Here is a 16022-nt window from a genome sequence, read left to right on the forward strand (position 1 = left end):
AGCAGATGTAGTGGCATCAGCTATAGAAATAGACCAGGCATTGTTTTCACTAAGATTTATTGTTGCCGCTCCAATGTATTGTTATCTGTTTTGACAAGTAAGGAACAACAACAACAAAAATTTAAAAACAAAACAAAACAAAAAAAACAAACAACAAATCAAAACAAAACAGGATGGTGTGAGAGGAGGTCGTGGGAGAGGGGAGGGGAAGGGGGAGGGGGAAGCGACGTGAGAGTGAGAGCAGAGAGAGAGAGAGAGAGAGAGAGAGAGTGGGGGATGGGGGTGGGAGAACATACTGGCAACGTCATCGTTGCGAAATTCCCCAAGCGATTTCACTTTTTGAAACGGTGTGTGAACAATTGTTTGACAAGCTGTGAAGGAAAAAACGTACGTGTGAGGAAAAGCACGAGTCTGTTGTCCACTACTTCACCACGTCTTGTGTTGTTGTTGTTGTTGTTAGTGGTCTGTGCTGTTGGCGGAGCAAGATTCAGTGCATGCTCACTTCACTGTCTTAGTTACCAACCAGGAGAAGAGGACACTCAGCCAAACATTATTTAGTTTTTGTTGTTCGTTGGTCGACGAATCAAACTTCTACTGACCTGTGAACATGTATACATTATGCTCTCTTTCTTTCTTTTCTACACACATGCATGCGTGTGCGCGTGCATGCACACAGACAGACAGACATACAAATACGCACGCACGCATGCACGTACACAGGCATTCTTTCTTTCTATTACTGTCTCACACACACACACACACACACACACACACACACACACACACTCTCTCTCTCTCTCTCACACACACACACACACACACACACACGCACACACACACACCGTCACACACACACACACAAACACAGACATACAGGCAGACTCACACACACGCGCACGCGCGCGGTTTTCTTCAATGCTGTCTGTTAAGGGGGTCAAGATATGATTATGCTCTCATGTCCCACTTATACAGCATTCACACAACCTTCGTGCGTGCCTGTCTGTTTCCTTCCACTCATCCCATCACAACGCCAGTCTTCAGCAGTCATTTTCCTGACAGACAGAAAAATACCACTATCTAGAAAAAAAAAGAAGGAAAAAAAGCAATAAAAACAAAACAAACAAACAAACAAAAAACCCAACCCAAAAGCACACACACACACACACACAGGACTTGCCATCGCCCCTTATCATTACGCAATACCACGTCACGAGTCGCGTGCAGCCGAGTCCCATGACAACGCTTTATTGGGGAGGTCACGATCTTGTGAATACCAGGTTTGTCTGTCTGGCTCGTCTTGCCACTTTCCTCTGCAACAGTTCTTTCCTTCCTACTACTCCAAGTTAAGTGGCTGCTGAGGCTACCAAGGGTCATGCTAATGGATGTCGGTGGACTTCTCGTGTGCATTTTTGTCCCGTGAGTCAGCCACAAGAGGCCATTGTATGTCCATCGTCTTGCAGTATTCATACGCCTGAAGACGCCTGACTTTTAGACCCGCAGACTCTTGAGGAACCAGGACATGACTGGGTGAAGAGGGTGAGCGGGGACAGGGAGGGGGAGGGGGTGAAAGAGGAAGTTTGAGAGAGAGGGGGTGTATGGGGTAGGTGAATGAGAGAGACAGAGAGAGAGAGAGAGAGAGGCGTTCTACTGTCTCCACAGAGACTCGGAGAGAAAGAGAGGAAGACAGACAAAATCGTTTATTTCGTGAAAATTTAGATAAGCGCTGGTGTACTTTTTTTTTTTTTTTTTATCTTCGTACATCCAGCAACCCTAAATAGGGTCTACTCTACACAGTGATAAATGATATAAACTGACGTGATGTTATAAAACTGATGTAAACACACACACACACACACACACACACACACACACACACACACACACAAACAAACAACAACAACAACAAAAACCAAAAAACACCCACCTACCCACACACACCAGAATTTGAGAGAGAGAGAAGGGTGGGGGGAGAAAGAGAGAGATTCAGAGACAGAGAGAGCATCACACATTTGGCTTCAAACAAGAAGCAAGGTTGACTATATCAACAGAAGCGATGCAGAAAAAGAAAGAGGGCTTTGTTTCAGCGAAATAAACTCGGGGCGGGGTGCAAGCTGAATACTGATATTACTATCTGCACGCACACTCGGAAGGCGAGATGGTTTGGCTTGAGCTCATTCCTTTAAAAGCCCATGGTGGGGTTTGTTTTTCTCTTGCAGTGGCTAAAATCCTTGGGGATGACTTGATCACATGAACTGTGCATGGTACGATGATACAATCCTGGGTACAGCACGATATATGAATCAATGGCCTCCAGCACACGCAGACACGCACAGACACACACCAAACAAAACACAAACAACAGCAAGGAATACATAAAGACAAGCAGCTGAACAAAGAAACATATCGCAGCGATATGTAATGCAGTGGAATTAATAGAAATGGTTCTCATCTATTTATATGTTTCTTGACTTGGGTTCAGATTGCCGATGTACGTAGGTTAGTGTGCATGTATTTTGATTGTGGATGGGGTTAATGAGTGTGTGTGTGTGTGTGTGTGTGTGTGTGTGTGTGTGAAAGAGGGAGGGAGGAAGAGACAGAGACAGAGACAGACAGAGAGAGAGAGAGAGAGTCAGACATGATCACAGAATCAGAATCATATCAGTTTGTTATTGGAGACACGGGTAAATATCAGTACATATAAATGATTAAGGTTTTTGACACGCACACATGCACACATGCACGAACACCCCCCCTTCCCCCCCCCCCCCCTCACACACACACACACTAGTGAGTATGTGTGGGTACGTGAATGTGTGTGCGTTGGAGGGGGGAAGAGCGGGGGGAGGGGGGTTCTTTGTGTTTAATTCCGTGGCTTCATCAACTCTTGGGTTGTTCGTATGTCACAGTAGGCCTACTCAAATAATCACGAATGAATCTGAGTCAGTGGGCAAAATGTCTGATCTGACCTCACTACAGATGTGTCAGCACCACGTTTGATAGCAGTGCGAGTTGACAGCAATAGTAATGTCCTTTTTTGGAGGTGATCAGATGTTTGGGTGGTTAGACGTTCAGAGAGAGAGAGAGAGGGAGAGGGACACACACATCTCTCTCTCTCTCTATTTTCTGTGTGTGTGTGTGTGTGTGTGTGTGAACATCAAGGAAGAAGAGAAAGTAACCAACCGCCGTGGCGAAGTGGTTAGCGTCGCGGACTGACGGCTGGAAGGACGCGGGTTCGAATCCCAGCGGAGGAGGGTTTTTCGGCCCGCGGCCGGCTCCTACCCAGAGTTGAGTGTGCTGTGGGCTTAAATGGGGAGACAGGGGCCACACAGCTGAGTATCATCCACTTCACGGATGCGTCTTTGGGCGTGTTACTCTAATTACCTGACAAACACTGCAAGTGTCCGTATCTCTCGGACCTGGTTGACGCCGGTATATCATTATGAAAGGATGCTTAGAGTGCAGCCTTGTCACGTAGTCCCAAACCAAACTGGACCTCCATAGCAACATCATCATCATTGTCATCCTCCTCCTTCATCATTACGAATATAAACATACAACAAAAAAAGTCCCAAAGTCTGTGGCCTTTAATGCCCTGTTGTCATTGTGACCACAGTTTCGATACCCCTCCACATCCGTGCTTGGGGTGAGTCTTGTCAGTGTCTTCAGTGTCGGCGGATTCATGGGGGACTGCCGTTGGAGGGACAGTGGTGGCAGTCTCCACGCTGGGACGGACGCTCACTCAGTCTGGCTCCGCGACTAAGCCATTATTGTCGTCAGTAGAGGGCTTAGTAGGTGGTGTCCTAGGTAAGTTTAAACAGAACAGGCACCACTGAACACCACCGAAGTGACTCAGCAGCAGTGCAGGGTCTCCCCTGGTGTGTGGCCTCCTGGCGACCTAACATCGATGGTTCCTTGTGGACTGCCGACGCTGGGAATGTGATGGACGAACCCGGGTGTGGCCGTGTATGGGTGACTCGGAATGAGCGGCGTGGGAGTAATGCCACTGAAACGGAGCAGCAAAAAAAAAAAAAAAAAAAAAAAAAAAAAAGATTGAAAGTAGACAGAAGACTGTCAGATGGGGAAACGAGGTGTCCGAACTGTTGCAATTCCATGGGCAAGCATGGTTCATCTTCTTTGTTAGCAATCTAAAACATAAAAGCATAAAACATAAAAGCAAGTATGATAGTCAGTCGTGTTCGACAATGGCCACCAGAACAGCAGTGGAGGTAACTGCTGTCCCGACTATCGGCCAAGAGGGTTTTTAGGAAAGTCGGCGTTGTGATGGTTCCCAAAGGCTTACGAGCCAGCAACATAAAAGCGAGTATGCACACATATTCTGTCCAGTTCGATGAATAGAAGTATTGGTACACATGCAGTGAAGGAATCCTGGGCAGCAGATATTGTTTGCACAGAAAGGGGACAGGACAAAGAAACACCAGAGTTCCTCTGAATCACTTTCGATTTATTTCGAAAGGAAAGTTTGCTGCTTCCATACTTGTCCCAGGGTCTCCCCCTCACCCCATTTTTGTTTTTCTCGTTTTGGTTTTACCGCTTTTCTCTGTCTGTCTGTCTCTTTGTCGGTCTGTCTCTGTCTGTCTGTCTCTGTCTTTCTGTTTTCTCTTTCTGTGTATGTTGGTTGTTTTGTGTCTCTCTAGTTCGCTCGCTCGTTCCCATGCGCGCGCGCGCGCGCGCGCACAAACACACACACACACACACACACACACACACACACACACACACACCCATCAACCCATCCACCACTTACACTATCCTACCCTCTCCCCTCCAAACCCTCATCCCTTTACACCACTGAGCTGAATTTATATTGAGCTGGATGCTTTACACCCAGTGCCCACCCCTTACCTAATCCCAAGGAGAGACAGAGACAGAGAGAGACAGAGAGAGAAGAAGAAGACGAAGAAGAAAAAGACAGGACACAAAGCAGATCCTCCTCATAAAAATCCCAGCGCGAAAATCCAAGGGACGAAGCGGAGAACCTTGCTAGACAACAACTCCTCTCCACTGCTACATTCCGCTGAGATGGCCATCCGCACACCCTTCTAACGGTCCAACCGGACAAAGCCCGCCGAAATTGGCTGGCTGAAATAGAAAATAGAAATCGGGACGATGGCGTAGCGGGACTGAATGGGATATGGGACTGACTGTATCGATTTAGATTTCTAGGAAATAAAAAAAAAGTTAAAAGAATCTGAAAATCCTAGAAGATAGAAAGTGAGAAGGGGGTGGATGGGAGTGAAAGGGGAGGGAAGGAGACAGGCATGCAAACACATAATATACAGACAGAGAAGACTACCAAAAAGACAGGCATGCAAACACATAATATACAGACAGAGAAGACTACCAAAAAGACAGGCATGCAAACACATAATATACAGACAGAGAAGACTACCAAAAAGACAGGCATGCAAACACATAATATACAGACAGAGAAGACTACCAAAAAGACAGGCATGCAAACACATAATATACAGACAGAGAAGACTACCAAAAAGACAGACATGCAAACACATAATATACAGACAGAGAAGACTACCAAAAAGACAGACATGCAAACACATAATATACAGACAGAGAAGACTTCCAAAAAAGACAGGCATGCAAAAGACATACACAAAGAGAAGACAGACAGACAGACATGCAAACACACAAAGAGAAGACAGACAGACATGCAAACACATACACAGAGAAGGTAGACAGACAAACAGAGATGCAAACACATACACAGAGAAGGTAGACAGACAGACATGCAAACACATACACAGAGAAGGCAGGCAGACAAACAGACATGCAAACGCAGAGAAGACAGACAGGCAGACAGGCAACACATGCACATACAGAGAAGGCAGACATACATCCAGACACACATACACAGACAGAGAAAGGTAGACAGACATACAACAGATGCACATACAGAGAAGGAAGACGGACATGGAAACACATATACAGACAGATGAAGCAGACATGGAAACATATACACAGACAGATGATGGAGATAGACATGGAAACATATATACACAGATGATGGAGACGGACGTGAAAACACATGTACACAGACAGATGATGGAGACAGACATGAAAACACATATACACAGATGATGGAGACGGACATGGAAACACATATTCAGACAGATGATGGAGACAGACATGGAAACACATATACGTATACAGACAGATGATGCAGACAGACATGGAAACATATACACAGACAGATGATGGAGATAGACATGGAAACACATATACAGACAGATGATGGAGACGGACATGGAAACACATGTACCCAGACAGATGATGGAGACAGACATGGAAACACATGTACACAGACAGATGATGGAGACAGACATGGAAACACATATACAGACAGGTGATGCAGACAGACATGGAAACACATGTACACAGACAGATGATGGAGACAGACATGGAAACACACATACACAGACAGATGATGGAGACAGACATGGAAACACATATACACAGAAAATGGAGACAAACAGACATACTTAGAAACATATATACGCAGACAAAGGATAAAGACAGACAGGCAGACATGCAGAGAGAAGTGATACAGACAAACAGACATGCAAACGACACACACACACACAGACATGTAGGAAGAGAGCAAATGGAATTTGTCTTCCAGTGCCATTTGTGTAAATCTGTTTTCAGGTGTTCATACAACAGGATTCCAAACCCGGGGAGAGCTACGCATTCCTAGCAAGCGGTTTTCTGGTCTTGTCAGTGGTACTGCACGTGCACACTGAAAGGTGAGGTTTTTCTCTCCTCCTCCCTCCTCCCTCCTCCTTCTTCTTCTTTTACGCCTTCTCCTTCTTCTTCTTTTACGCCTTCTCGTCCTCCTCATCCTTCTACGTTCACTCGTGTATAAAACTGGGTTTTTGTGTGTATGACCGTGTTTGTCCAGTCGTATAGGCAGCCATACTTCGTTTTCGGGGTTTTTCTATTCTATTAGAGAGAGAGAGAGAGAGAGAGAGAGAGAGAGAGAGAGAGAGAGAACTGGAACTGGAATTGTTTATTGTCATTGCCAAGAAAGGTCTTTTGACAAGGGGGCAACAACATAAATGCATATATTTTAGCTTCAAAACAACAAAACACTATATTGTTTTCTCTGAACCCTTCAGTCAGTTTAAACCAAGAAAATATGCAATACTTGGAAACACTTAAGTCACATCCTGACAAAAACTCAACGAAACGGAACTAAAGAAAAACAACAATGTAATGATAATAAAATACCAAAATGAATGGGGACTGACTCGACCATCCATTCAAAAATACATGAAACCAATACATACTGCCTCAACAATACACTCAAGTATGCAATGTTATGTTTTCTGTTTTGTCCAAATAAAATAGCAACTTCTGTACTAAGTGTCTTCTATGCTGTTGATACTATTCTGACTTATGTACCTTTGTCTCATTGTTTGAGCTTCTGCAATGAATTTAGCAACCGATCAAATTATGATTTCATTATCACATGACAAAACAGTAACAACATCATGGCTTTTAGCCATCTCTGTTTTAAAGAATATGCATTTTTCTCGCACAGTATTATAAATTTCACACTGAAAAAGAAAATGTTTTTCATCATCCACTTGGTATCCACAGAGAGGGCATGGTGATTGTATAGAAGTCCCAGGTTCAAACCATCTTCTGTTTGCATTAAACCCCAGAGTTCTTAACCTAAATCTCGCATAATTTATTCTGTGCCATTTGTCTGTAATGATTCTGAGATATGTTTCTGGTTGAAATATACTTTTAAAAGAAAAGAACCAACTATATTTTTCTTTACTTTCCATGTCAGAATGCCAGTTTTGTTTGAAGGAACAAATGAGTCTGTCTCTGAATTCTGCAATAAATTGCTGTTCGTTTCCTACACCCTGGGACAACCACACAATTCCAAAACCATGTTCAGTCAGAACCTTATTCACTCTATAACACCAGTTTTCTTCACCTAACTCCATCTGTAAAAGCATCATGTCATAGGCTTGTTTGCTCAAACGTGTTTGTGGAAGCTTTAACAATTTTAACCAATACTTAATACATTTGACAAAAGTTCTTATATACAAAGGATATCTTCCAGTTTCCCCATATAAAACCGTATTGGATGAATGGATTTGAACATGCAGAAAACGTTTAATTGCATAAGTATGTATTGTCTCAATGTGTGAGTTAACCGTTAATCCCCAGATTTCAGCTGCATATGTCAGTAAAGGTTCTATTTGTACATCGAACATTTTCCAAAATAGACAGGAATCAATAGAGTTCAGTTTTCTAAGTGCTTTCAAAATTTCGATGACGCCTTTTTCACCTTTTCTGCAAAATTCTTCCCATGCATTATTCAGACTTAATTTTGTTGTAAAAATCATCCCCAAATACTTATATGAATTAACAACTCTAACTTCAGTATTTCCGTATAACCATTTTTCATGCATTGACAAATGTCCACCCATTCTAAAAACCATAATATTCGTTTTATCTAGATTAACAGTCAAACCTAACCGATCTGCTTCTTCTTTTAAGACATTTAGCTGATTTTGCAAACCTTTTACCGTCCCTGACAAAAGAATGACATCGTCAGCAAAAAGTAACAGAAATAATTCAATAGCTCCTGGTATTAACTGAATACCGTGCCGACCTCTTTTGGAAAGTTCCACAGCTAATTCATTTATGAAAAAGGAAAACATTTGCGGGCTTAAAAGACATCCTTGTTTAACACCAGTTGAACATTTGAAATAATTTGAGTATACACCTTTTACACGCACACATGCAAGCACTGAGTTGTAAACACCTCTAAGCGCCATATATAATTTTCCATTCACACCACTTTTACGCAGAACATTCCATAGGGCATTACGATTCACAGAATCGAAAGCCTTCCTGAAATCAACAAAAGCAACATAGAGTTTTGTGTTACAAAGCAGATATTTTTGCACCATTGAATACAATGTAAATATATGGTCTACAGTGCTATAAGTTGCTCTAAAACCTGCCTGTTCTTCGATTATTTTATCCTCCCTCTCAGCCCAATTAGTTAGTCTCATATTTAAGATGTGGGTGTAAACTTTACTTAGAACGCTTGTGAGTGATACTCCACGATAGTTATCAGGGTTGTTAACAGAGAATGACAATAGAATTAAGAATATATATATATTTTTTTTTTATGGTTTAGTTGATGGGCCACAGGCTGCGTTCACATTGTAATCTATTTATATGCAGAGACCAGCGCCCTGTTTCCCCATAAATATGTCATAGGCCCTATATCATTTTGCGTTCTTCTCACACCCCAAATTATCTTCACGGTGAATATAATGCGTCTTTTCTCCTGTATATTATATTTTGGGCAGTCCCCGTATTCCCGAGGAATACAACAGGATTGACTGGATCTGCGCATAAGACAGCTTGAGAAAAGCAATGACTGAACTATTTTTCTGTGTATTTAACACTTGAAATAATAATTTCGCCTTTCTCTATTTGCTTTTGCTGCAAAATCTATATAAGCATAAGAGATGCTAAGCCTATTGCTGTATAAGGAACTTTAATTTTATGTTCAACAGTGAAACCATGTTTCATTTGGAGAGGTAAAACTTAGTGTCCACCTTTGCGGAAAACAATAATGTGACTTGTATCCAAATTTACAGCCAACCATGTATGTTTAGATAAATCACATAAAATTCAAAGCTGATTCTATAATTCCAGTTGCCGTGTTTTACATGTAAAACTGTTGGAAAGAATGGAAACAGAGAGGGGGTAGGGGTTACTGGATCAGTGATTGATGCACACACTCACTCACACTCTCTCCTCACACCAATAGCAGGGCCACATGGAGTGGTTTTTATAATGTTCACTTTTACCTAAGCATAACCAGCACACACACTAACAAGTAGTTCCTACTAGCATAGGCAACACCTTCATTAAGCAGCACACAGCAAACAGTTCACCCTACACCTAAAGCAGCACACCTGGAACATACACACAAAACCAAAACCCGGTCAGAAACAATTTCAAAATGCCTGGACATCACTTATTCATGAAAGGCCCATACACTCTCAGCGCCTTTCACCACATGCCAACACTATGCACTCCTCTCACACATAGATCTATGTGAGGTAAAACAAGCGTCATTGAGCTTACCTGCCGCCAACAGTGACCATACTGTGTACCAAAAATATGACTGACCAATATAACCCTGAGTGTTCAACTCATATCACGCATCATACAATAAAACTGTGTGTTACCATGACCAAACAAATCTCTTTGTCTCCACAAAGTGTTCCACTGATACAAGTACATGTGTGGAAATCATAATTACCAATATATCTCATCTTGCCGCCAGGCTGTTACCCCCATGTGCACACACACACATGAAAAATCCTCAACACTCACTAATACAGTGTTAACCTGTAGATCTGTTCATTTCACATTTACCCGACGCCAACTTATATACAAAACAAGTAATTCATCAAAAGTACATCATAACTACTGTATGTGCAGCAAAAGCAAAATATTGTACACGCCTGCTACACACACACCATCTCCATGGCTTCCCATCTCTCAGTGCTTGCACTGCTTCCACAGTCAGTCAACAACTGACAACACACTGACATATCAGTCTAATATCATCATCTTAGATGAACAGACTATAGATGAATAAACGAAACTGACATATCACTGCACCACTATTTATGTCAAAAACCAAAACAAGATATCTGTAACAGAAGTGGTGGGGGTGGGGGACTCTAAAGACATAGGCCAGTACTTCCCTCACTTAGTGGCTAGCTTTCACACATTAACCCCTTCTTGGATCTAATACTGTCTTCTAACAACAACAGTTTGTCTTCCAGTTGTGCTGTCTCCTCCTTGGTCTGTTGCTGTTGTTGGTTTTCTTCCAGCTCTCGCTCGCTGCAGCATCAGGGCTTCATAAAGAAGCAACTTAATAAATAACTCAAAAATAATTTCAGAACATATTACTGACGGCGCCAGAGAGAGAGAGAGAGAGAGAGAGAGAGAGAGAGAGAGAGAATGAATAAATGGCATGAAATTCAAAGCAGATTTTCTAATTCCAGTTGCCGTATTTGAAAGAAGCAAGTAAGATAATGAATAACTCAAAAATTATTTCAGAACATATAACTGACGGCGACACACACACACACACACACACACACACACACACACAGAGATAGATAGATAGATAGATAGAGAGAGAGAGAGAGAGAGAGAGAGAGAGAGAGAGAGAGAACAACGCCAGTCACATGATAGTAACACGTAATCCCCACGTAAATTTCTGCGCAGTGGTCTAATAAACAACTACGACACTGAGGAAGCCCTTCTTGAGAAATAAGTGGACTTGAACAGCTATGTAAATCTATTAGAGCAATGTGTGTGTGTGTGTGTGTGTGTGTGTGCGTGCGTGTGTGTGTGTGTGTGTGTGTGTGTGTGTGTGTGTGTGTGGGGAGAGAACGGGGAGAGGTGGGGAAAGAGGGAGGGGGGGAGGGGATAACCGGATTGGGAAGAAGGAAGTGTCTAATCAAGACGCACGTGTGTTCCAGGCAAGCTTTGGCGAACTGGTAATCTTGTGAATGTTGATGGTAGGCTTTGCTTTCTCACTTCCTCGCATTTTTGGGACAGGCTTTTGTATCAATAGCCGCACCGTCAGCAGCTATGGGTTTAATGCATTGAATATATGAACAGAATATTTCTCCATTATCTATCACTTCTGAAAAAAATATGGTGACTGCTAGATCATTTAAAACGAAGTTGGAAATGATAAAAGGTGGTGTAAATTCAAAGTTACTGTAAGATGTTAAAACACTTGAAGGTGCCTTTGATTTTACACCACTTTTTATCATTGTTAACTATCTATTACTTCGTTGTATTTCTTTCTCTCTTTCACACACACACACACACACACACACACACACACACACACACACACACACACACACACACAAACCTTCCAATCTCTGTGTAGCTATCTCTGACAGGATGTCTCTCCGTGTCTCAGCTATGTGGCCTTCCTGTCTCTCTTTTCTCTCTCTCTCTCTCTCTCTCTCTCTCTCTGTGTGTGTGTGTGTGTGTGTGTGTGTGTGTGTGTGTGTGTGTGTGTGTGTGTGTGTGAGTCTTTATGTCGCTCGGGTTGTTTGTCTGTATGCCTATCGGTTGTGTATGTCTCAGTATGTCTCTTTCTGTCTCTTTTCTTTTGTCTCTTTGCTTCTGTATCTCTGTCCACTCTCTCTACCCCCCTTTCTCTATTCCCCTCTCTCTCTCTGTCCTATGTACCTCCTCATCCCTTTATCCCTATCACTATATTCCTCTCTATCCCTCCCAGTCTCTCTGTTTCTTTAACCCTCTCTATTCCTCCATATCGCTTTAACCCTCTCTCTCACTCTATTCCTCTACATCCCTCTCTATCCTTCTCTGCCTCTCCCTGTCCCTCTCTATCACTCTCTATTAATCTATCTCTCTCTATCCCGTTCTATTCCTCCCTATCCCTCCACCCCTCTCTGTCCTTCTCTATTCCTCTCTCTCTTTTTCCGCCTCCGACTGCCTCCCTCTGTCTCTGTCTCTGTCTCTGTCAGTCTGTCTGTCAGTCTCTGAATGTGCATGTTTTGGGGCAGGGCGAATAGAAAAGAACGAGATAGATGGAAGTTTTGTTCTTTTTTAATTATCGGAAGAATGTACATATTTTCGGTTATGGAATTGCATTTTGATAATCATCTCATTTTTTTAATTATCAAGGGAAAAATAGATTATTTTTCTTCCTTCTCTTTTTCTCTCTATGTCTCTCTATTTTTTATGACACGATGTTAATTTCATCAAGTTGATTCTTGTTTTCTGTTTTTGTTGTTTTCCTTTCATCGCCAGAGGAATTGAGCTATCTTTGGTTCCGTTTTTTTTTTCTTTTTTTCTTTTCAGTTTTCATGAAATTCGTTTTATTGTTTGGTTTTTGAAAGACATGATTTTAAATTCATCAGGTTGGATGTTGTTTTCGTCATATCCTCATGCTCCTCATTCTTCTTCTTTTTCTTCATCGTTGTGTTCTGTTCTTCCTTGCCGTTTTGGTGAGGGCATCAAAAAGAAGCTTTTAGCTTATCCTTTTGCCCGCAATAAAACATTCGAATTCGAGTTCTCTGTCCGTCTCTCTGTCTCTGTCAGTCTGTCTGTCTCTCTTCCCATCCCTTATAACCCCTCTTTCCGCATTCTCTGTAACGTCTTTTGTTTCAGGCGAAGGATCCACGTCATTATCACTTTAATCAGCTGGCTGATGAGTTTCCCGAAAAGAAAATGGAGAATGTGACGGCGACGGGAATGGTCCAAGTAATGAAAATGAAACACGTCAATGAGACACGTCGTAATCAACACGTCATATGGAAAGGCCGTCATAATGAGTCACGCCATTCAAAACGAGCAGGATGTTTATTGGTAATTCAAGCTTCAAGAAATGAGATGTTGTTGGGAATGTGAAACAAACAAACTGGAAGATGAGATTTCTTCACCTGATGAAATCATTTTGGGGAATTGGTTGAACATGGTGGACAACGCGCTTCTCGATTTCTTTGCTGGTGTTTTAAATGCAATATTGACAAAAGAAACAGAATGAAGCAGAGCCGGTTATTAGGCCCTTACAGATTGTGCAGTTCAAATTAAAGATTTCAGTAACTCTAGATGTTTTTTCAGTCTGTCTATCTGTCTGTCCATAAACAGAGGCCATGATTATATTCACGATACAAACAAAACTGGAAGAAAAACAACCCATGTTTGCATACTTAAATCACAAAAGCAGAGCGGTTTTTGACAAAAGACGTGTGCAGGCTATGGAAATCAGGATACATATGATTGCAGATATTGTAGGTAATGTGAATACATGTTTATTGTGAAATGTGATAATAGATTTGAAAGAACAATGCTTTCTCATCGCACCCTTCTTTTTTTGCATAGATACATAGATACAGATGCACGTATTCTTATAGACACGCGCACACAACACTCACACACTCACACACACGCACGCACGCACGCACACACACACACACATACACACACACACCCCGACCCCCCACACCATCCCTCACCCTCAACCCCCACTCCACCACCCTTCCCCCTCCCAAAACCCTCTCGCCCCCCCCCCCCACCCCCATCACCACCCCCACCCTCACCTTGTTCTCTTCCCACGATCAGGAAGAACAAGAAACCGAACAACAAAAGCAGGCCCCTTACCGATAAAACGCCCCATATAATAATAAACCGTCTGGGAGAACCAAAGAAATAAGGGGGTGGGAGTGGGGGTGGGGGACCTGGAGGACCCGAAAACCACTGCTCTGATCAACTGCTGCCCTCGCTAACCGGCTATCAGGCCATTCAAGCTAACTGCCCTCCCCCCAACCCCCCATCCCACCCCCTTCCTAACGGACAAAGCCCCCGTTCAAATTGGCAGGCCGAAATAGAAACAGAAAATCGGAGCGGTGAAACTGAATCAGATGGAATGGCTTTGTGCCGATTACACGCCCCTACGCCCCTCACCCTTCCTTCCCTTACCCCCTTACCCCCTTCCCACCTCCCTCCCAGAATGGGGATCCAATCTGGTTGAGAATCGATATGTGTGTGGGGAGGGAGGAGGGGTATGAAGGGATCAGTTTTGGGGTGGGTGGTGGGTGGGAGAGTTGGGGTCCACAAAAAGAAAGGAACCCAGGGAGAGAGAGGGAGAGAGAGAGAGAGAGAGAGGAAGGGAGAGAGAGAGAGAGAGACAGAGGAAGGGAGAGAGAGAGAGAGTGTGTGTGTGTGTGTGTGCGCGCGCGGATATGTGTGTTTTGCGTCTGTTATATGAGGGAGAGTGTTGGGAAGAAGGAGTGAGAGAGAGACACGGGTGCACAAAGAGAGAGATCGAGAGAGAGTAGTGAGAGACATTCAGGAACACACACACACACACACACACACACACACACACACACAGAAGGGAAGGTAGGGGGAAGGTGTGGGGGGAGGGTGGCTGTTCAGCAGGATCTTTATATTCCTTCTTCAGCAATATCATTGGTTACCGCTTGCTTTATGGAGAGCTTCATCCCGGACCTTATTTGTCCGTTTATCTTCCTGTTTTGTTCTTTATTTGTTCTCCTTCTTCGCGTTTGTCTGTGTGTTTGTCTGTGTTGCTGTCTGTGTGCTTGTGTTGCTGTCTGTGTGTCTTGTGTTGCTGTCTGTGTGTTTCTCTGTGTTGCTGTCTGTGTGCTTGTGTTGCTGTCTGTGTGTTTGTCTGTGTGCTTGTGTTGCTGTCTGTGTTGCTGTCTGTGTGTTTGTGTTGCTGTCTGTGTGTTTCTCTGTGTTGCTGTCTGTGTGCTTGTGTTGGTGTCTGTGTTGCTGTCTGTGTGTTGCTGTCTGTGTGTGTTGCTGTCTGTGTGTTTGTGTTGCTGTCTATGTGTTTGTCTGTGTTGCTGTCAGTGTGTTTGTGTTGCTGTCTGTGTGTTTGTGTTGCTGTCTGTGTGTTTGTGTTGCTGTCTGTGTGTTTGTGTTGCTGTCAGTGTGTTTGTGTTGCTGTCTATGTGTTTGTGTTGCTGTCAGTGTGTTTGTGTTGCTGTCTGTGTGTTTGTGTTGCTGTCTATGTGTTTGTGTTGCTGTCTGTGTGTTTGTGTTGCTGTCTATGTGTTTGTCTGTGTTGCTGTCAGTGTGTTTGTGTTGCTGTCAGTGTGTTTGTGTTGCTGTCTGTGTGTTTGTGTTGCTGTCTGTGTTGCTGTCTCTGTCTGTGTTGCTGTCTGTGTGTTTGTCTGTGTTGCTGTCTGTGTGTTGGTGTTGCTGTCTGTGTGTTTGTATTGCTGTCTGTGTGTTTGTGTTGCTGTCTCAGTCTGTGTGTTTGTCTGTGTTGCTGTCTGTGTGTTTGTCTGTGTTGCTGTCTGTGTGTTCGTCTGTGCTGCTGTCTGTGTTTGTCTGTGTTGCTGTCTGTGTGTTTGTGCTGCTGTCTCTGTTTGTGTAGCTGTCTCTGTTTGTCTGTGCTGCTGTCTGTG

General features: G+C 43.2%; 1 protein-coding gene across 2 annotated transcripts in view; it reads left to right on the forward strand.

Annotated features, from left to right (window-relative positions):
- The first annotated feature begins 6694 nt into the window (after positions 1-6694).
- The window catches only part of LOC143299425 (plexin-A2-like), a 385902-nt gene continuing 376574 nt past the window's right edge, over positions 6695-16022 (forward strand). For both annotated transcript variants that reach the window (XM_076612611.1, XM_076612610.1), the window contains exon 1: positions 6695-6782. The gene's annotated coding sequence lies outside the window, so the exon portion shown is untranslated. The remainder of the gene's footprint in view (positions 6783-16022) is intronic.

The sequence above is a fragment of the Babylonia areolata genome, chromosome 25, assembly GCF_041734735.1.
Source record: "Babylonia areolata isolate BAREFJ2019XMU chromosome 25, ASM4173473v1, whole genome shotgun sequence".
Taxonomy (NCBI): Eukaryota; Metazoa; Mollusca; class Gastropoda; order Neogastropoda; family Buccinidae; genus Babylonia; species Babylonia areolata.